At 56.0% G+C, this 21074-nt stretch overlaps 2 pseudogenes; both read right to left on the bottom strand.

The window, feature by feature from the left end:
• Window positions 1-1555: 1555 nt before the first annotated feature.
• LOC142766211 (U2 spliceosomal RNA) lies at window positions 1556-1724 on the bottom strand (annotated as a pseudogene).
• Window positions 1725-10420: 8696 nt separating this feature from the next.
• LOC142766169 (U2 spliceosomal RNA) lies at window positions 10421-10593 on the bottom strand (annotated as a pseudogene).
• Window positions 10594-21074: the final 10481 nt, after the last annotated feature.

Here is a 21074-nt window from a genome sequence, read left to right as displayed (position 1 = left end):
GAAAACGTCCGAGTTTTGCTGATTCCGAGGGGTAGGAGTGCTATGGTGGCGTGTACGAGGCGCTGGTGCGGCGCTCCGTCGATCGTGCCGGACGGACATGAGGCGGCCGAAGGCGGTCGTGAAGTGGTCGCGGAAATCAGTGGAGAAGTACTCGCCTGCGCTTTTCGTCGAAGACGCGCGACAGACGGTCTTCGGGAGACACGGGTGGTTGCACAAATGCGACCGTGCGTCAACGTGCAGCCATATTCGTGGATTATTTCGCCCCATTACGATAGCTTCGTCACTGCGCTCGCTGGTGTTGCTTGTTTTTGTTGACCTTCACTTGTGGCTCACACCCACTGTGGGGGATTGGCTGGTTTGTTGTTCTGCTTCTTCGACTTCTACATACTCGGCTTAGTGAAGCTGTGAGGAGTGACGAGTGGGTACGGAGGCAAAGCGCGCCCGGGGCGTGATCTCACGCGTCCTGGGGTCCACGTCGCTTCAGGTACGTGCGTGGTGCGTCCGAACGTCTAGTGCGCAATTTTCTTGGAACTTCCAGCAACTGGCAATTCCATTGAGGTGAGCGTGCGAGGATGTTCGTTGTAATTAACGAGAGCCAACGGTGGATGAGCTGGTATGAGATGGTGTTCAGAAATGAAGTGTTTGATCAACAAGGCGATGCCCGCCGTGGTGGTCTGATGGCCGTAAGGTACTCGGCTGCTGACCCGCAGGTGGTGGGATCGAATCCCGGCCGCGGCGGCTGCATTTCCCTGTGCTCAGATTAGGGTGCACGTGAAAGAACCCCAGGTGGTCGAAATTTTCCCATAATCATATGGTGGTTTTGGGACGTCAAACCCCAAAGGTCAGTGGACATAGGAAAAGCACATCGGGGCTTTGCCGCTCCACCGTACAGCAGGTGTGTGCGGAGTGGGTCCTGTGGCGTTCTTTGCGATTTTAATTTGTGATGGGGAATAGTGTAGATGCGTAGACGTGGCGAGAGCACGCGTCTTCAGGTTCAGACGCCGCGTGAAGATGTGAAATAAAAATGCCTTCGCTTGCCACTGCAACTGTAAACAGAAACACCAACCAAACCCCATTTTCTAGAGGCTTTTTTTATTTTTCGTTGCGAAACGGGTGAATTCGAAAAGCGGAAATAGCTTGGCACATACATACACACTTCTACACACATACATACATACACATCGCACATGCATACACATCGTATACACACTTCTAGCTTTCCTCCGAAACAGTAATGATAATTTCCTCAATAGTTTTATTAATATGAGTAGGAACGTTAAAAAAAATAAGAAACTTGAGTATGTACGTGTGAACATAACAAAATAAAAGAGACCCTCCATATATGAAATACACACGGAAACATTTATTTTCCCAGAGCAATCGTAAGTGTAAACACAGCTAGCGCACTCCCTGCACGCGAATACCGCGTCAGCCGGGGCGGCGTGCCGCCACCGTCTCGGACACTCGACGCACCCAAGCCGTTTACCCCGGTATCATGGGTAAATCCGAACACTCCTTCTATCATTGAATTTATTGTCGAACTCACCCCGCAGGGGGTGAGTGGGCCGATCCCGGAGGTAGTGCAATACCGGGCCAACCCGTGGCGGAGGTGAAGCAAGCTTCAAGCGCTCCGCCGCATCACAAAAATAAGTTTAATATCTTGGATCCAAATAGGATCCGTATCAGATATTAAGCTGATAAGAACAGATACTACACAAAGGGAAATTTTATTAACGAGTCACACGTTGCCCTTCACCGAGGGGCTACAACACAAATGGACAATAGGCTCAGGGTCACAAAATAACATGAGAGGTACCGCGACATGGGTTGAAATCACGCAGTAGCAGCAAAGTACATTTTCCAGGTTACAGCCTTATACACCATTTCAAGAGGTGTTTACCATGCAAGATTAACATGTGCATTCATTTAAGAGAAAAAAAATAATTATAATAATAATAATGATACAGAAACATGGGATCAAACACACAGTTGCCTACACATGTGTTGAGAAATTGCACAAGCACAGTGTGTATTGTGGCTAAACAAAAAAGACTCTTGCAAAACACAGAGGGTTATACAATCTCAAGGGGTGAAACAAGCACGCGGACAATAAAAACGAAGATACTAGTTTAAAGTAGAAACGTGGGTTAAGGGGTCAACACCATACCGAGCGGCAGTTTGGTGGAAGAGGGTTAGAAGGGGGTGATGGGGAGGCGCAGCTTGCCATTTTGTAGTACGAAGAACCTCGTGTGCCATCGGCGAAGGAATTTTTCCTCGCCGCTGGTTTCGAGGTCCTCTGACAGATAGTGCCACAACATCAAGCGTATCTTGGCTACCGCGGGGAAGGCTGCCCGTACTGGTTTGTGCCTAGCTTCGGCTAGGCAGCGCCGGTTCCAAAGCACGAACAGTGTGCACGCTACCACCAGTTTGGCGAATGCGCCTCTGTTCCTGGCGAGGGCTGGAGGAGGGCGGATGCGAAACTCTCTCGCCACTATCCGCCACACCGGCTTAGCTGCGGGGCACTTGTGCAGGGCGTGTGTAAGGGTTTCGATGGAGGGGCAATTGGGACAGCGGGCGGAAGGTACGATGCCCAGCCTGTGTAGGCGCTGGCGAGTTGGTAGGACGTCCCAATTCTTCGTCCACGAGAAGTCTGCTACCGGTTTGGGCATTCTCCGCCCATCTCTGCGCGCGTTTTGTTGCCATTTTTGGGACTGCCTGCATTCTTCCTGCGTCAACTGGTGCCGCGCAATGTCCTCCGCGATGCGAGCGGGTGGGGTTTTATCAATATCACATTCGGAGGCGTCTTTCACAAGCATCCGCATAGTGTTTGCGGCGCCCTTGTAAAAGCTCGAGGGAGCTTCCGCAAGCGGAGTGAGGGGGCGCTCCGCATCCAGGAAGGCAGCGTTTGTGCTGCACCAGTAGCGCATGATGTCCCTCCCTACGTATCCGGGTGTTTGGAACAATGCCCTAGCCGTTTTTAATGCGAGCACTTTGCTAGTAGTGGGCGGGTGTGATAATCCGAGGCCACCCTCGTCCGTCGAAAGGTGTAGGAGGGTGCGGCGTATGGGCGCGGGCTTGCCATCCCATAGGAAGGCACCGATCATTTTCATCAGCCTTGTAGCTGTCTTAGCGGGCATCACGGCGACTCGACTGGCGTAATACGCAAAGGCGCAAATGGTGGTTGTCACTGCCAGGGCTTTTTCGCGCAAAGACATGCCTTTTGGGCTGAGGCGCTCTATCGCCACTTGTGCGCGTTCCAACGCTCGCTGCCAGGTTTTTTCCGCCACGCCGCCACCAAAGAAGTAGATGCCCAGTACCTTGACGGTGTCCACTGCGCGCAGCTCACCCAGGGCCTCTCGGGGGAAGGCGCCAAAGGCGATGGCCTTGCTTTTCTCCATGTTAAGGAGCGCGCCTGAGGCGTCCGCGTAGGGTGCGAACGTCTCCCAGAAAGCCTGTAAGCTTGCCGGGTCACGGACAAACAACGAAACATCGTCCGCATAGGCGAGCACTTTGATTGTGGCCTCCCCCGTTAGTGGGAAGCCCCTAATGCGGTCGTTGTTCATGATTCTTGTCAGCAGCGGCTCGAGCGAGAGTATGAAGAGGGTGGGCCCAAGTGGGCATCCCTGGCGGATACCTCTCTCGTACGCGAAGTTAGTCGATGAGGCGCCATTTACGACTACGTGGCACGTGAGATCTCTGTACAGTAGGGCGATGCTTTCCACAAAGTGTGCGGGGAAACCGAAACGGCGCAGGACTTCGAGCATGTACTCATGCCCAACTCGATCGAAGGCCTTCGCTTGGTCGAGCGATATGAAGGCGCCCGACAAAGATTTGGCAGTCAAATATTCGAAGGCATCCCGCGTGACCGTCAAGTTGGCGAAAATTGATCGGCCCGGCACTGCGCAGGTCTGTTGTGTTGAAACTATAGTCTGTAGCAATGGTTTCATGCGGTTGTTTAGCAGGGAAGCCACCACCTTGTAGTCAGTATTCAGAAGGGTGACCGGCCGCCACGCCGAAAGCTCCTCCTGCTGGGCGCCCTCCTTGAGGAGGAGGACGATCCTCCCTACGCCGAAGGATGGAGGTTTCCGGTGATGGGTGACCACCATGTTTACCATCAGCACGAGGACGTTCTCCAGTTCATTCCAAAAGGTGGAATAGAAGGAAGCTGTGAGTCCGTCTGTGCCAGGAGCGGAGTTCGGTGGCATGTTCTTGATGGTAGTCCTTACTTCTTCCGCTGTTGCATCACCGCCCAACATTTCAGCTTCGTCCTGCTCGAGGCGCGCAAGGTTACGACAGAGCTCTTCATACAGATGCTCCCCGTCTGGGGTGCCGGCGCAGACTGTGTTTCGAAAGAGGTCTGCAAAGTAGTTCCGGAAGGTCATGCCAATGTCATCTGGGTCAGTGGCGAAGGAGTTGTCCGGGCGCTGAACCCGCGTGATGTGGACACGGCCGTTCCCGGTCACCCCATTTGGGTCTGCTTCGGCCTGGTCTTTGGGTGGCCTCCGCGCACGTTGTTGGAGTAGCCGGGTATGTTCGGCCTCCAGAGCAGCGAGGTAGCCCCGCGTACAGTCCGTCAGGGTGTCCGCCCCCCTGATGATACGGATCCTGCGTAGGGTCTCATTCAGTCTGTCTGTGATCCTGCGCTTTCGGGCTTTTCCCTCGTCCTGGAGAATGGTCCTCCACTCTGCTTTCAGTGCTTCCCATGATTCTGGGGTTACATCTGAGACTTCGTAAACTGAGGCCTGAATGCGCTCTCTGATTCGTTCGACGCTATCCTCGTCGAGGAGCAAAGCCGCGTCAAGCCGCCAGCCATGGTTGCCACTGAGAATTCCGGGGCGGCACCTTATTGTGGTGACAAGTGGGAGGTGGTCGGATCGGTTTGCGAGAGTGGCAGGGAGGGGCAGGACCTCGCATGCCTCCACTGAGGAAAGGAGGAAGTCGGGCAGGTAGGTCCGGTCGATACGAGAGGCGGTGAACTGTGAGGAGCGCGTGGGTGCGAAAAGATCGCCATGGACGTGAATCCAGGCATCCGTGAGGGATAGGTGCCTTAAGAGCGCCACGAGCTCCTTCGCATGGTAAGTGGAAGCTCCGCGGCCCGGCCCCCTGACGTCCCTGTGCGAGTCTATTACGCAATTGAAGTCTCCCAGGAGAATGTGTGGGAGTGGTTCTGAGAGCATCTGGAGTAATTCTTGGAAGAAGTTATTAGTTTGCGTACGCGTCACCGGGGCGTAAACGTTGACAAAGCGGCACCGCTTCCCATTAACAAATAAATCTAACAAAAGAGTGCGGCCGTTTGCGCCGAATGTGCAAAAAGCTGTCTGCCGGAAGCGGCCCGTAATGAAGATGGCCCCCACCCCACATGCCCTCGCGTTTGTGAGTGAGAAGAAGGCGTCGACCCGGAAGGTTCTCTTGAAGGTGGCGACGTCCAGCGGCGATCGAAAATTCGTCTCCTGAAGGAATAGCACATCGATCCCCAGGGACAGGGCAAACGCTAGGACGCTTTCCTGTTTTGCCCTATCCCGGAAACCCCTGACATTCCAAGAAGCTATTTTAAGGTGAGGCATAGCGGAATAAAATGGGTAATGGGAAGGAGGAGATGGGCCCTGTCATGATGGCAACAGGGCGCAAGAGCTGAGAAGCGCATGCCTTACTGAAGGAGCAAGCAGCCTTGTACAACCTCAACTGGGAGTCGCAGAGTGTAGCTCGGGAGGGAACGACCGAACGAAGCGAGAGCGCGCAGAGCAGACCGCCGCCGGGCGCGCGGGCGAGAAGGGCCCCCGGGCCGCGAGGAGAGGAGGAGGGGAGGCGAGGTAGAGTAGAGAGAGGAGGCGGCGCATCGCTGCTGGCGAGGAGACGGAAAGGTGAACCAGAAGGAAAGAAACAAACTAAGTAGGAGCAGACGACGCGAGCTGCGCGGCCGTAAAACATAGAGGGAAGCCAGGCGGAATCAGAAAAATATGCCCGGCACCGAGAACGCGAATAGCGTCTGCTCACACTCCAGGCGGAGAGGCGCGGCGCGTCCGAGGCGCGCAAGCAACCCCCCCCCCCACCCCGACGCCGCACGCGCCGAGACGCCGGCGGCCTACTCGCTTGTTTCACCGCCATCCGCGGGGGGATCCCCCTTGGACGCGGCGTTATTACCCAACCTCGGGGTCTTCGCTTTCGGCGGGGCGTCGCTGTCACTGCTTCTAACTTCTAGCCCGGTCCGCCGCTGCCTCGCCTCACGAGCGGGGGAACCCTCACGGGAGTCGTGGTGCGGCCCGTCTCCGTGACGTCGACGCGAGCGAGACCTCGGCTCGCGGCCCTTGTCGCGACTCGAGGCCCGCGCGCCCGAATCGCGACCAGCCCCGTCTCCGCGGCGACGACGCGAGCGCGAGCGAGATCTCCGCTCGCGGCCAGGCGACGGGTGAACCGCGGGCGGGTCCGGTCGCCGGCCCTTGCGGGGCGCGTCCCGCTCGGTGGAACGATCTGACGACGCGTGGTCATCAACCTCGGGCAGTGCGTAGTGCCCGCGGCTGACGATGGGCCTGTCATCACGGGCCGGGGCTTGCGGGAGCCCACCCAAATCCTGTGCCAAGACAGGGGCCAGCACGTTGGCCGGCGCGTCGGAGATGGGGTGGCTCGTCTCCTCTTGCTCGGGAGACGCCGGGGACGCGTCTTCTAAGGTAGGCAAAGGCGGCCAGTCCTCGGTGCCCGATACACTTGCGGGTGTTGTAAGGGACGCCGATCGCGTCCGGCCCGTCTCGGTATCAGTCGTTTCTGCGCCAGAGGACGCCGACGCCGAACTAACGGAGGCAGACGCTCCGCGCGTCTCTTCCTTAACATCCGAAGACGCCGCGCTGCCGCTTGCGCTTGAATCTGATTCCCCGTCGCGACGCCAAGAGAGAGAGCCCCTTGCGGTCGTGCGGGGCGTGATCTTCGGCGTGAGGACCTGTAGACGCGAAGTGGTCTCTCCCGACCTCGGCGAAGGGGCGCCGGATGGCTGACTAAGTGCTGCGTTGGTGACTGTCAGCACTGACGAACCGCGGGCAGCGGCCGCGTAGGAGCGCCTGCGGAAACACTCGCGCGTCCCGTGACGACCCCCGCAACGCGTACACTCGGCTGTGCAGCCCTCCGTGTCGTGGCCGAAGACGCCACAACGCTTGCAAAACGCGGCCGTGCACGCGGTGGCCATGTGCCCGACCTCGCCGCAGCGCGCGCAAACACGGCGCATCCCGCGGTACTCAAACATTACTCGGTGGCCCGCGATGGTGATGAAGTTGGGCACCGGTCGACTCATCTCAATTTTTACAACTCGAACACCGCTAAGCTTATTAAACCTCGTTGTTACAGGGGCAAAAGAAATGCCCTTAATTTTGCCGTACTGCGCAAGGGCGTTGCCAAGCGTCTCGTCGGACATGTACACAGGGTACCGGTAAACGTTAACAAACGTGACCGGTGGCCCGACGGCCTCAACCGGCACGTGCTGGTCGTTCACGCGGAAGCCTTCCGCAACCATTAACTTCGTCGCCTGGCTAGCGTTCCGGGTACAAACGAGAAACTTGGCACCGCCCATGTGCTGCAACACATAAACGCTATCGTCACCGGCAGTCAATTCAACAGCGTCAATCAAATTGTCTATGCTTACGTCGCCTTCCGGCGCGGTGAACAAAAAACAGTTCTCCCGGGCTGGGAGCTCCATTGGGGTCGCCATTCTTGAGGACGCTGGTCCCAGGAGGGCGAGACTTGTGGAAACTTGTAATGTGCAGACGGGCTGCACTCTAGTAGAGTGGGCGGCTCAGCCGAGGCGAGGACCGCTCAGTAGAGGTAGGTAGGCGCCGCGAAGACGGCAGGGGGACTCCGGGGCAGCAGGCGTTGTCCGGGTCCAAGCGGCTGCAGGCATCAGGGGGCACCAGGCGGGAGCCGGGAACCCAGGAGCGGCAGACGCGCGCGGAACGGAGCAGCGCTGCTACGGGGCGTCTTCTTTCTTCGGTCTTCAGAGGGGCCGGGGGCCGACGTCAGCGTGACGTGACCCCAGGTCTCGCAGGGTGACTCGTAGAAAACAGCTAGCTCGACACTTTGATCTTAGCCAAAAGGCCGAGAAGCGATGCAATTCATTAGCACGTAATTAAAATCCATTCTTTCACACCTCGTACTTAGTTCTGGCCAAAAGCCGGGCAAACAGTAGCAAAGCAATTCCGACGTCCACCCATGCACAACCAGCATTGTGCACCGACAGCGGCAGCGCTGGCTTCACGGCATTGCTTTTATCCCCAGTCCGCTTGAAGTTTCTAGTTTCGCTTACAAACATGTTAAAACTGAAACCTTCTTTTTCCCAGAGGTCGAAGCCACGCGTGCTTGCTTGCATGCGTACTCTCTATGCGCCCATGACGTCACACCAAATGCTTGCTGGCGAACATTATCAGGCATGTCGCGAGGGATGCTACAGCATTTGTTTTAAAAACTGATGCATAGTGTACATGTCCAACTCGAGCACCAAAGTCTGGAAGGAAGGAAAAAAAAAAAAATGACTGTGCAAAATGTGAATACGTCACCCATCCAACATGGCTTCTACGCCGGCTGCCCAAGCAACGCCTCTGCAACGACGCCCACAATCATCGGCAAAAAGGTGGTGCCTTTGGCTGCTTCAGCACGCTCAACATATGCCTTGCAAGTTCCGACGTGGCGGAACACCGCACCGAGGTCGACGAAGGTCCTGCCGTGAAAGGCAGACCCGGGAATGCGTGCGAAACGTCTACCGCGTGGGTTGTGAAGCCGGTGAATGAAGGATCATGTGGCAGAGGGTGACGGAACGTGAGTGTGCGACTTGACGCTGCGATGTCGTTCAAGCGTTCAACGGGCCGGCAGGTTCTGTCTGTCGTGGTCGAAAACGTCCGAGTTTTGCTGATTCCGAGGGGTAGGAGTGCTATGGTGGCGTGTACGAGGCGCTGGTGCGGCGCTCCGTCGATCGTGCCGGACGGACATGAGGCGGCCGAAGGCGGTCGTGAAGTGGTCGCGGAAATCAGTGGAGAAGTACTCGCCTGCGCTTTTCGTCGAAGACGCGCGACAGACGGTCTTCGGGAGACACGGGTGGTTGCACAAATGCGACCGTGCGTCAACGTGCAGCCATATTCGTGGATTATTTCGCCCCATTACGATAGCTTCGTCACTGCGCTCGCTGGTGTTGCTTGTTTTTGTTGACCTTCACTTGTGGCTCACACCCACTGTGGGGGATTGGCTGGTTTGTTGTTCTGCTTCTTCGACTTCTACATACTCGGCTTAGTGAAGCTGTGAGGAGTGACGAGTGGGTACGGAGGCAAAGCGCGCCCGGGGCGTGATCTCACGCGTCCTGGGGTCCACGTCGCTTCAGGTACGTGCGTGGTGCGTCCGAACGTCTAGTGCGCAATTTTCTTGGAACTTCCAGCAACTGGCAATTCCATTGAGGTGAGCGTGCGAGGATGTTCGTTGTAATTAACGAGAGCCAACGGTGGATGAGCTGGTATGAGATGGTGTTCAGAAATGAAGTGTTTGATCAACAAGGCGATGCCCGCCGTGGTGGTCTGATGGCCGTAAGGTACTCGGCTGCTGACCCGCAGGTGGTGGGATCGAATCCCGGCCGCGGCGGCTGCATTTCCCTGTGCTCAGATTAGGGTGCACGTGAAAGAACCCCAGGTGGTCGAAATTTTCCCATAATCATATGGTGGTTTTGGGACGTCAAACCCCAAAGGTCAGTGGACATAGGAAAAGCACATCGGGGCTTTGCCGCTCCACCGTACAGCAGGTGTGTGCGGAGTGGGTCCTGTGGCGTTCTTTGCGATTTTAATTTGTGATGGGGAATAGTGTAGATGCGTAGACGTGGCGAGAGCACGCGTCTTCAGGTTCAGACGCCGCGTGAAGATGTGAAATAAAAATGCCTTCGCTTGCCACTGCAACTGTAAACAGAAACACCAACCAAACCCCATTTTCTAGAGGCTTTTTTTATTTTTCGTTGCGAAACGGGTGAATTCGAAAAGCGGAAATAGCTTGGCACATACATACACACTTCTACACACATACATACATACACATCGCACATGCATACACATCGTATACACACTTCTAGCTTTCCTCCGAAACAGTAATGATAATTTCCTCAATAGTTTTATTAATATGAGTAGGAACGTTAAAAAAAATAAGAAACTTGAGTATGTACGTGTGAACATAACAAAATAAAAGAGACCCTCCATATATGAAATACACACGGAAACATTTATTTTCCCAGAGCAATCGTAAGTGTAAACACAGCTAGCGCACTCCCTGCACGCGAATACCGCGTCAGCCGGGGCGGCGTGCCGCCACCGTCTCGGACACTCGACGCACCCAAGCCGTTTACCCCGGTATCATGGGTAAATCCGAACACTCCTTCTATCATTGAATTTATTGTCGAACTCACCCCGCAGGGGGTGAGTGGGCCGATCCCGGAGGTAGTGCAATACCGGGCCAACCCGTGGCGGAGGTGAAGCAAGCTTCAAGCACTCCGCCGCATCACAAAAATAAGTTTAATATCTTGGATCCAAATAGGATCCGTATCAGATATTAAGCTGATAAGAACAGATACTACACAAGGAGAAGTTTATTCAACTCTCAACGCATGAAACAAAAAAAACAGTACAGTATGCACCGCCGGGTAATCGGCTGATAACTACATCAAATACATGAGTTACTTATAGCACAGAGGAAAAAAAAACAGAGTAACATTGAACAACGGATGTGTGTATATACAAAGGTGAGTAAACAAGGCGTACAGAGAAACGAAAAAAACACGCGGGCTATATACATATTATTACGAGGCAGTGGGCATGGCTCTACCGTCGTGGACAACAGTTCGATGAAAAAGAAGTGGACTCGCCGCGCGAGAGACTGGCAGCTCTGAAGCGTCACTTTGGCATGTAAATATAGGAAATACGCTCATTTCTCTCTTCCGTGTGTTTGCGAGCTCCGTAACAAATTGGTGGGAGTGCTGGGTAACGAAGCGCCATACAACGGAGCTCCGCAGTGGTCGTCAAATCGGAGTTTCCGTGATGGAACACGGGACTGATCCCACGGCCACCTCTCCATCGGCCTCGGCGACGCCCGCACCATCCACGGCAACGCCTCCAATGGCCCCACCCCCACCCACGTACGTGCTGACGCATCCGAAGCATCCTGGAACGTTCTGCGGTACGGACCAAGTTGATGTCGACGACTGGATAGCCGACTACGAACGCACCAGTGCTCTCAACCGGTATGATCCGACTCTTATGCTGGCCAATGTGCTGTTTTACCTGAAAGGCACGGCCAAAGTCTGGTACGAGAACCATGAGGAGGAGATCGGCAGTTGGGACACCTTCAAGGAAAAGCTTCGCGACTTATTTGGGAAGCCCATCGGTCGAAAGGCGGCTGCAAAGAAGGAGTTGTCTATACGTGCTCAGACGTCCACAGAGCCGTATATCTCATATATACAGGACGTGCTGGCTCTATGTCGTAAAGTTGACAACGACATGTCGGAGTCTGACAAGGTTGGCCACGTCCTCAAGGGCATAGCGGACGACGCGTTCAACCTGCTAATGTGCCGGAACTGTGCGACCGTCGACGAAATTATTGAGGAATGCCGGCGTTTTGAACTGGCCAAAAGCAGGCGGATTTCAAGATCATTTACTCGACTGCCGAACACCGCAGCGACGTCCTCCTGCGAAGATGGACTGTCCTCCCATCGGCAGTCTTCACCAGCGTCTGAAATTACGCGAATTGTCCGGCGGGAAATCGAAGCAATTACACCTACTCTTCCCGCCAACGGCCACGTCGATTTGCAAGTACCTCAGGTTTGCTTGGTACAGTCGATTGTGCGGGAAGAACTGAGCAATTTGGGCTTCGATGTCTGCGCCGTTGCTCAGTCTCGACCAATTGGCTTCCGTTCAAGGTCGCCGCCTCGCCCCAGGTCACCACCCCGAGAAAGGTCTTATCCACGCTCTCGCAATCCGGCCGAATGGAGAACTGCGGATGATCGGCCGATCTGCTTTAACTGCCGCCGCATAGGTCACGTCGCACGGTATTGCCACAACCATTGGTCTTCGTCCCGAAACCAGTATAACACTGCTCGCCGCACCGATAGCTACCGTCGTTTCCAACCTCCTGAGCCGATCGCCGACAACTACCGCCGGCCTCTGCCCGTCGATTCCTACGCCTGCCATGCCCCTGATACGCAGCACAGCCGCTCACCGTCGCCTCGACGTCACCAGTCTCGTTCGCCGCCAGGACGTCGCCCGTCGTCCCCTTCTCCTCTACGACGACGCCCGACCTCCCCGCTCAATTCTCACCAGGGAAACTAAGCGGTGCAGCTCTTGGAGGTGAAGCTGCATCCTCGGTACCGACCTCAAATCCTCTCCTTGTACTGCCGACACGACGAAATTTGATCGACGTCGACGTTGACGGCCTGACTGTTTCTGCACTTGTTGACACTGGGGCGCATATTTCTGTGATGAGTGCCCGACTTCGTCGCCGCCTGAAGAAAGTGCTCACACCGGCTGCCCCTGGCGTTATTCGTGTCGCCGACGGAAGAAGTCTTGCCATCACAGGAATGTGCACAGCACGCATCACTATCGCCGATCACCCCACATCTGTTCTCTTTGCAGTTATTGAGCAGTGCCCAAATGACCTAATTCTTGGTTTAGATTTCTTGTCCACCCATGCTGCTCTCATCGACTGTGCAACCGGCGTTCTTCAACTTGAACTGCCTCGACTTGGACCTGTGCCGTCCTCACCGTCACACCGCTTGTGCGCTGTTGATTATGTTCGGCTGTCACCGCAAGCCACCACGTGTGTTGCCTTAACGATATCACCAGCTCTTCCTGACGGTGACTACATAGTGTCTCCATTGGTGGATGTGCTCTTGGCTCGAAGTGTTGCTGTGCCGCATACAATCGTGACTATTGTGGACAACTACGTTCAGCTTCCGCTCCTTAACTTCAGTAGTTCGACCCAAGTTCTCCCGCAAGGCATTTCGTTAGCCCACGTTTCCCCACTTGATGCATGTAGCATCGTGGCATTGGACCCTGAAGACTGTTCGTCCCATACTGCAGCCAGCCGAGCAAACGCACCTAGCGACGAAATCACGATGATGATCGCCCCTGATCTTCTGCCCTGTCAGTTGGCGCAACTTCACCACGTTCTGACTACCTACCGAGATATTTTCGACTTCGATGACCGCCCTTTAGGTCAAACGTCCTTCGTGCGTCATCAAATACATACCGGCGATGCTAATCCTGTTAGACGGCGACCGTATCGTGTTTCCCAGTCCGAACGCCAGGTCATACAACGAGAAGTCGAGAAAATGCTCTCCAAAGGAGTCATAGAGGCCTCTTCAAGTCCATGGGCGTCACCTGTTGTTTTAGTGAAAAAGAAGGATGGCAGCTGGAGATTTTGCGTTGACTACCGTGCCTTGAACAAGATAACCCGCAAAGACGTATATCCGCTGCCACGAATCGACGACGCCCTTGATTGCCTTCATGGCGCGCGATACTTCTCATCTATTGATCTGCGTTCGGGCTACTGGCAAATTTCTGTCGACGACTTAGACCGAGAAAAGACTGCCTTCATCACACCGGACGGCCTTTATCAGTTCAAGGTTATGCCTTTTGGGCTGTGCAACGCCCCGGCAACGTTCGAACGCATGATGGACTCTCTTCTTCGTGGTTATAAATGGTCCATCTGTCTTTGCTACCTCGACGATGTGATTGTTTTTTCCCCAACATTTGAAACTCACTTAACTCGTTTGTCGACCATTTTAGCCGTTTTTCGTCGAGCAGGACTCCAGCTGAACTCGAAAAAGTGCAATTTCGGCCGACAACAAATCACGATCCTTGGTCATCTTGTAAGTGCTGCTGGCGTCCGACCTGACCCTGACAAGATTAGCGCTGTCAAGAATTTCCCTCTGCCTTCTTCAACCAAAGATGTTCGGAGTTTTGTGGGCTTATGCTCGTACTTCCGCCGCTTTATACGCGATTTCGCTACAATTGCACGACCACTAACTGATCTTCTCAAAAAGAACGTGCCCTTCTCGTGGGGCCAAGACCAAGCAGCTGCGTTTTCCACGCTGATCGACCTGCTCATTTCACCACCAATACTGGCTCACTTTGACCCGTCTGCGACGACTGAAGTACGCACAGACGCCAGTGCTCACGGAATCGGCGCCGTCCTCGCTCAACACCAGGGAGGCCAAACGCGTGTTATTGCGTATGCCAGCCGCCTTCTCTCCACATCTGAGCGAAACTATTCGATAACAGAGCGCGAGTGTCTTGCGTTGGTCTGGGCTGTAGCGAAATTTCGCCCCTACTTGTATGGCCGCGAGTTTTCAGTTATTACGGACCACCACGCTCTGTGTTGGCTGTCGTCGCTCAAGGACCCAACTGGCCGCCTAGGTCGCTGGGCTCTACGTCTCCAGGAGTATAACTTCGACGTAATTTATAAGTCGGGCAGGTTGCACCAAGATGCTGATTGTCTCTCGCGTTATCCGGTGGACCCTACTAGCCTCGCTGTCCATGAAGGCGATTCTTGTGTGCTCGCCATATCTGATTTGCACGACATCGGCACAGAGCAGCGCCGGGACGCAACCCTCAAGAAGGTCATTCAGCGAGTATCTTCAGGACATTCCGACCCTTCTCTCCGTCAATATGTCCTTCGCAACGACATTCTGTATCGTCGCAACATGAAGTCTGATGGCCCGGAATATTTGTTAGTTATTCCCCAACACATGCGTGCCACTATTCTTCAACATCTGCATGACGCACCGACGGCGGGACACCTGGGTTTTTCACGCACCTATCACCGCGTGCGGCAACGGTTCTTTTGGCCTGGCATGTATAAATTTGTGCGCCGTTATGTCGCTGCTTGCGAGCGCTGCCAGCGTCGGAAACGTCCTGCTCTCCGTCCGGCTGGCCTGCTCCAACCTATCGACATTCCCCCGGAACCATTCTTCCGCATCGGCCTCGACTTGCTCGGACCTTTCCCGACGTCCGTGTCAGGCAACAAGTGGATCGCTGTCGCAACCGACTATGCGACCAGATACGCGATAACTCGTGCATTGCCAACTAGCTGCGCTACAGACGTCGCAGACTTTCTCCTAAATGACGTCATTCTGCGGCATGGAGCTCCGCGCCAGCTTTTGACGGATCGGGGCCGCTGCTTCCTCGCAAAAGTTATCGACGAAATCCTCCGGAGCTGCTCTACCGAACATCACCTTACTACTGCCTACCATCCCCAGACTAACGGTCTCACGGAGCGTCTCAACCGAACTCTTACAGACATGTTGTCTATGTACGTCTCTGCTGACCACCGTGACTGGGACGCAATGCTCCCCTACGTTACATTTGCATATAATTCGTCAAGACATGACACCGCCGGCTACTCTCCATTCTTTCTTTTGTACGGCTGCAACCCTGCGTTGCCATTCGACACACTCCTTCCTTCTGCTACTATCCAACCAACGGTCTATGCGCAGGACGCTGCTTCTCGAGCCCGCGTCGCTCGCCAAATCGCGCACACTCGGCTCAGTGCTTCTCAGGCCGCACAAAAAGTCCGCTACGATGACTCGCACCGCGACGTTGACTACCCTGATGACTCTCTTGTCCTACTCTGGACGCCGTATCGACGTGAAGGTTTGTGCGAGAAGCTCCTCCCACGATACACAGGACCCTACAAAGTTCTCCGCAAGGTCACCGACGTCGACTACCTCATCACTCCCGTTCAACCGCACTCATCCTCTGCTACACCATCTACTGATGTTGTTCATGTGTCGCGCCTAAAGCCCTACTATACTGCCAGTCCTGATTGACTTAGGGGCGCCGTGACGGCGCTTTGTTCGCCGGGGGTGATATTACGAGGCAGTGGGCATGGCTCTACCGTCGTGGACAACAGTTCGATGAAAAAGAAGTGGACTCGCCGCGCGAGAGACTGGCAGCTCTGAAGCGTCACTTTGGCATGTAAATATAGGAAATACGCTCATTTCTCTCTTCCGTGTGTTTGCGAGCTCCGTAACAATATATACAATGCCGGAAAACAAGATGAGCAATGGATATCAGTTTCCCCACGAATGAATATAGACGCTGGGGGGGGGGGGGGGGGGTACACAGCAAGGTCTGAGTTACACCTCAAAAGATTGACACATGGGATGCATGTAGAACGCACAACTTAAACATAAGGTGTTGGAGCCGGAGGGGGGGGGGGGGTTAGAAGGGAGTGATTGGGGCGGCTAGCTTGCCGTCCCTGAGGAAGAAAAATTTCGTATGCCAGCGACGGAGGAACTTTTCCTCGCCGCTGGCTTCGAGTTCGGCCGATAAATAGGCCCACAGCAGCCTTCGGATCCTCGAGACTGCCGGAAACGCGGCTCGTACTGGTTTCCTGCGCGCTTCCGCAAGCGATCGCCTCTGCCATAAAACCAACACTGTGAAAATCACCACGAGTTGGGCGAAGGCGCCTTTGTTACGTTTGTGGTTGGGAGGGGTGCGGATGCCGAAGGAGTGGGCCACCATGCGCCACACGGGTTTCACCGCGACGCATTCAAACAACGCGTGCTCCTGCGTTTCCACGACGCGACAGTTGGGGCAGCTAGCATTCGGGACTATGCCTAATTTGTTAAGGCGCTGTCTTGTAGGTAGGACGTGCCAGGCCTTTTTAAGGAGCAAATCGTGCGCCTCGCGGGGGATGCCGCAACGGAGGGAGCCAAGTTCACTCTGCGCGCGCTTGGCCCGTTTTCGGTCGGCATCGCTTAGCTGGTTCATCGTGATGGCCTCGACGATGCGTGCTGGCGGGTCTTCGTCTACGTCACAGCCGGGTAGTTCATTCCCCAACATGCGCATTGTTGCCGCTGCCGTTTTATAGTAGGGCGCGGGTGCTTCAGCAAAAGGACCGGAGTGTCGGCCAGCGTCCAGCCAGTCGTGCCTGGCACCGCTCCAGTAGAGGAGGAGGTTGTGGCCAACGTAATCGCTCGCGCGCGCGAGCGCTCGGGCGGTTTTAAGGGCTAGAATTCTGCCTGCGCTCTGTACATGTGGAAGGCCGAGACCCCCTTCGGATACTGCCAGGTGTAAGAGGTGTCTTTTTAAAGGTGGCGGTTTCCCTTCCCACAAGTACGCCGTGATGAGCTTGGACAGCTGGTTTATCGTCCTTGCGGGCATCACTGCTACTCGACTTGCGTACAAAGCAAGTGCGCAAATACTCGTTTTAACCGCCAGCGCTTTCTCGCGCAACGAGAGGTCTCGCAGGCCTGCACGCTCTGCCATTTGAGCGGCCCTTTCAAGGACGCGGGACCACGTTGACGGTGCGACTCCCTCGCTCGAAAAATATATCCCGAGTACCTTTACTGTGTTGACCGCTTGAAAGGTGCCGATGGCATGCGCAGGGAAATTGCCGAAGCGAAGGGCCCTGCACTTTTCCTCGTTCAGCTGCGCTCCGGACGCTGCCGCGTAGAATGCGAAGAGCTGACGAAAACGGTCGAGGCTACTGGCGTCCCTCACGAAAAGGGAGATGTCATCGGCATAACCAAGGATCTTTAGTTCCGCAGTTCCTGTGAGCGGGAGGCCCCGAATACGCGTGTCACCGGCTACGGACGTGAGCAGGGGCTCTATGGAAAGCACAAACAGGGTCGGGCCAAGTGGGCATCCCTGTCTGATCCCACGCGTGTACTGGAAGGTGTCCGTAGTGGAGCCGTTCACAACCACATGGCACCTGAGGTCCGAGTACAGGAGCTTGATGATGTTAACAAACCCTGCCGGGAGGCCAAACTCTCGGAGCGTTTCGAACAGGTAGGCGTGCCTGACCCGGTCGAAGGCCTTGGCCTGGTCGAGGGAAAGAAAAGCTCCTGATACTCTTTTCTCGGTGGCGTACTGAAAGGCGTCTCTAGTCATGTTCAGGTTGGCAAACAGTGATCTGCCCGGAACTGCGCAGGTTTGGTGCGGCGCGATGATGTCCGGCAGAAAGGTCTTTAAACGGCTGTTTAGAATAGAGGCGACAATCTTGTAATCCGCATTCAGTAGCGTGATAGGGCGCCATGACGTGGGGTCGTTCGGTGGTGAGCCTTCCTTAAGTATCAGGACCACGCGCCCCATGGCAAACGAGGCGGGTTTCGCGTGGCCTTCGAGAATGCTGTTGATTACGCCAAGTAGCGGCTCGCTCAGGATACTAAAAAAGGTCGCATAAAACCCTGCAGTGAGGCCATCCGCGCCGGGAGCTGAGTTCGGTGGCATAGACTGGATGGCGGCCCACAATTCCTGCATCGTCGCTGCGCCGCATAAGGTCGGGCATTCACCTTCATCGAGGTGTTTCAAGAATTGGTACAGTTCTGACCGGTGCGGTAGCTCCGATGAGGTCGTTATGGGCTCCGGTTCGCGGAAAGCGGTCTCGAAGTGGCGTCGAAAGGTCGCCTCGATCTCTGCTGGGTCTTCCGTGAGTGTGCCGTCTGGGCGCCTTACTTGTAGGATCCGTACTGAGCCGTTGCCGCTTACTTCGCGCAGGTCCTCTTCCCGGTGCCCCTCTGAGGTGGTTCGGAACGCGCACTTCTCGCCGGTGATGGCTCGTTGCAGTCGTGCATGCTGTACCTTAAGCGCGGCAAGATAGTCGCGAGTGCAGGAAGTGAGACACTCGGCGTTCTGGACGATGCGCATCCTGCGCAGCAGCTCGTTCATCTGAGCCGTAATGCGTTTTTTTCTCGCTCTGCCCTCTTGTTGTAAATGCGCCTTCCAGGTCGCCTTGAGGTCGTCCCAGACGGCCGGGTCACTCGGGGGGTCGCTCTGATTGTGGCTTCAATGCGTTGCTGCATCAGGGGGGTGGAAACCGGGTCATTTAATAAAGCCGGGTCTAGGCGCCACGACGCGTTTGCTGGACTGGGGCCGGGCTTCCCGCGCACGGTTGTCACCAACGGGACGTGATCCGAAATGCCCGCCAAGGCAGGAGGCAACGGGAGCACCTCACACGCCTCAAGGGAAGGTAACAAAAGGTCAGGTAAGTAGGCGCGGTCGAGCCTACTGGCGGTGGTCCTCGACATGCGAGTGGGACCGAATGCGTTATCATGCTGGAGAACCCATGCATCCGAGAGTCGCAGTCGGCGAAGGAGTCTGACAAGGTCTTTCGCGTGGTAGGCTGAGCCTCCGCGACCTGGGCCCCTGATGTCCCTTGTAGTGTCGACGACACAGTTGAAGTCGCCGAGGACTACATGCGGGAGGGGCGCTTGCAAGGACTCGCCGAGCTCTCTAAAAAAGGTGTTCGTTTCCGTTCTCGTTGTTGGCGCGTACACATTAACGAGCCGTACTTTGCGACCGTCGATGAAGATGTCCAGGATTAGCGTACGGCCGTCGGCGCCAAACACGCAATGAGCCTTTTGCCTGAACCTTCCAGAGACGAAGACGACTCCGACCCCGCATGACTTGGCCCGCGTCAAGGAAAAGAAGGCATCGACCTGGCAAAGGTTCCGAAAAAGGGTGACATCGAGGAGGGAACGGAAATTCGCCTCTTGGACGAACAGCAGGTCAATGTCATGGAGCTTGGCCAAAGAGATGACGGCGGTTTGCTTCGTCTTATCGCGGAACCCGCGTACGTTCCAGGTGGCGAAACGCAGCCGGTCAGCCATAAAGCGGAGCTAGGAGGGGAGAGGGGGCGAGTTTACGAAAGGGTGAGTGCATGGCGCGCCAGGGGAAAGGGACACAGAGGGAGAAGGAAGGGAGCGCAGTGGGGGAAGGGCGCTGCCATCTGGGGTGGGGTCGGCGTACTAGGCGCTGGAATCGCCGGCTTGAGGGGGCGGGTCCCCTTCGCTTTCCGCGCGCTCGCCCAACTTCTGTGATTTCGCTTTCGGAGGGGCGTCGCTGTCGCTGCTCCTCGCGCCGAGCCCGGCCCGTCGCTGCTTCGTCTCTCCGCTCGTCGCTCGTTCTCTCGGATCGCTCTTAACACCCTCTCCTGTGCGTCGGCGCGAGCGCGAGCGCGAGCGTGTCCTCTGATCGCGGCCAGTCGCGGTCTGAGCTGTAATCGGGTCCCGGTTTCGGCAGAGACTGGGCAACGCATGGTCAGAGGAGGGCGCAGGGAGGGGTATCAGGCTTGGTTGAGCGCGAACTTCAGGGAGCACGTAGTACCCACGACTCACGATGGGCAAGTCCTCTCGGGCGGGGTCTTGGCTCCTTTCTTCCAAGTCCAGGGGAGTGACTGGAGCCAGCACGTTAGTGGGTGGGTTTGCGACAAGGAGGCTCGCTGCTTCTTGCTCAGAGGCACCAGTAAGGGCTTTAGGCGCGACAGAGGAACCCTGGCGGCCGGGCCCGCCTAGCGGGCGTGCGGGCTGCGTGGTGGGTGACGATTGTGCAGAGACCGTCTCGAGGTCACTGGTGTCTGTTTCAGACGACGTGGTGGCGACGTCGTCAACGCTTCCCGGCTTCTCCCCTTCGTTGGCAGACGAAGTGTCCGCACTGCTGCCTGTGGGCGGGCCAGTATTGCAGTTGCGGTCCTCGGGTGGGAGCCCCTTCCCAATGGTGCGAGGTGCAGTCCTTGGCGATAGCACCTGTAGGCGTGGGGCACTGGCGGCCTTCGATACGGCAGGGCCGCTTACATGTACAAGTGAGGGGGTGGTATCAGTCAGTGTGGGGAAACCGCGGGCGGCAGACGCGTAAGAGCGCCTCCGAAAACACTCGCGCGTCCCGTGGTGGCCGCCACAGCGTTTACATTCGGCCTCGCAGCCCTCCGTATCGTGGCCAAAAATGCCACACCGTCTGCAGTACGCGGCAGAACATGCGGTCGCCATGTGTCCGACCTCGCCGCAGCGGGCGCACACGCGACGCATCCCACGGTATTCACACATGACTTTGTGCCCCGCTATTGTCATGAAATTAGGAACAGGCCGGGACATTTCTATTTTGACTAGCCTCACACCATTTAGCTTAGTCTGGCGAGTCGCCAAGGTGGCGAAGGAAATGCTCTTAATTTTGCCGAAAGGGGCAAGAGCATTACTAAGGGCCTCATCAGACAAGAAAGCCGGGTAGCGGTAGACGTTCACGTACGTTACCGGCGGCCCGACTGCCTCTACCGGCACCTTCACCCCATTCACCGTG

The sequence above is a fragment of the Rhipicephalus microplus genome, chromosome 6 (assembly GCF_043290135.1).
Source record: "Rhipicephalus microplus isolate Deutch F79 chromosome 6, USDA_Rmic, whole genome shotgun sequence".
In the NCBI taxonomy this organism is placed as follows: domain Eukaryota; kingdom Metazoa; phylum Arthropoda; class Arachnida; order Ixodida; family Ixodidae; genus Rhipicephalus; species Rhipicephalus microplus.
The sequence above is the reverse complement of the archived record's forward strand: the minus strand, read 5'-3'. Positions and strand labels throughout refer to the sequence as shown.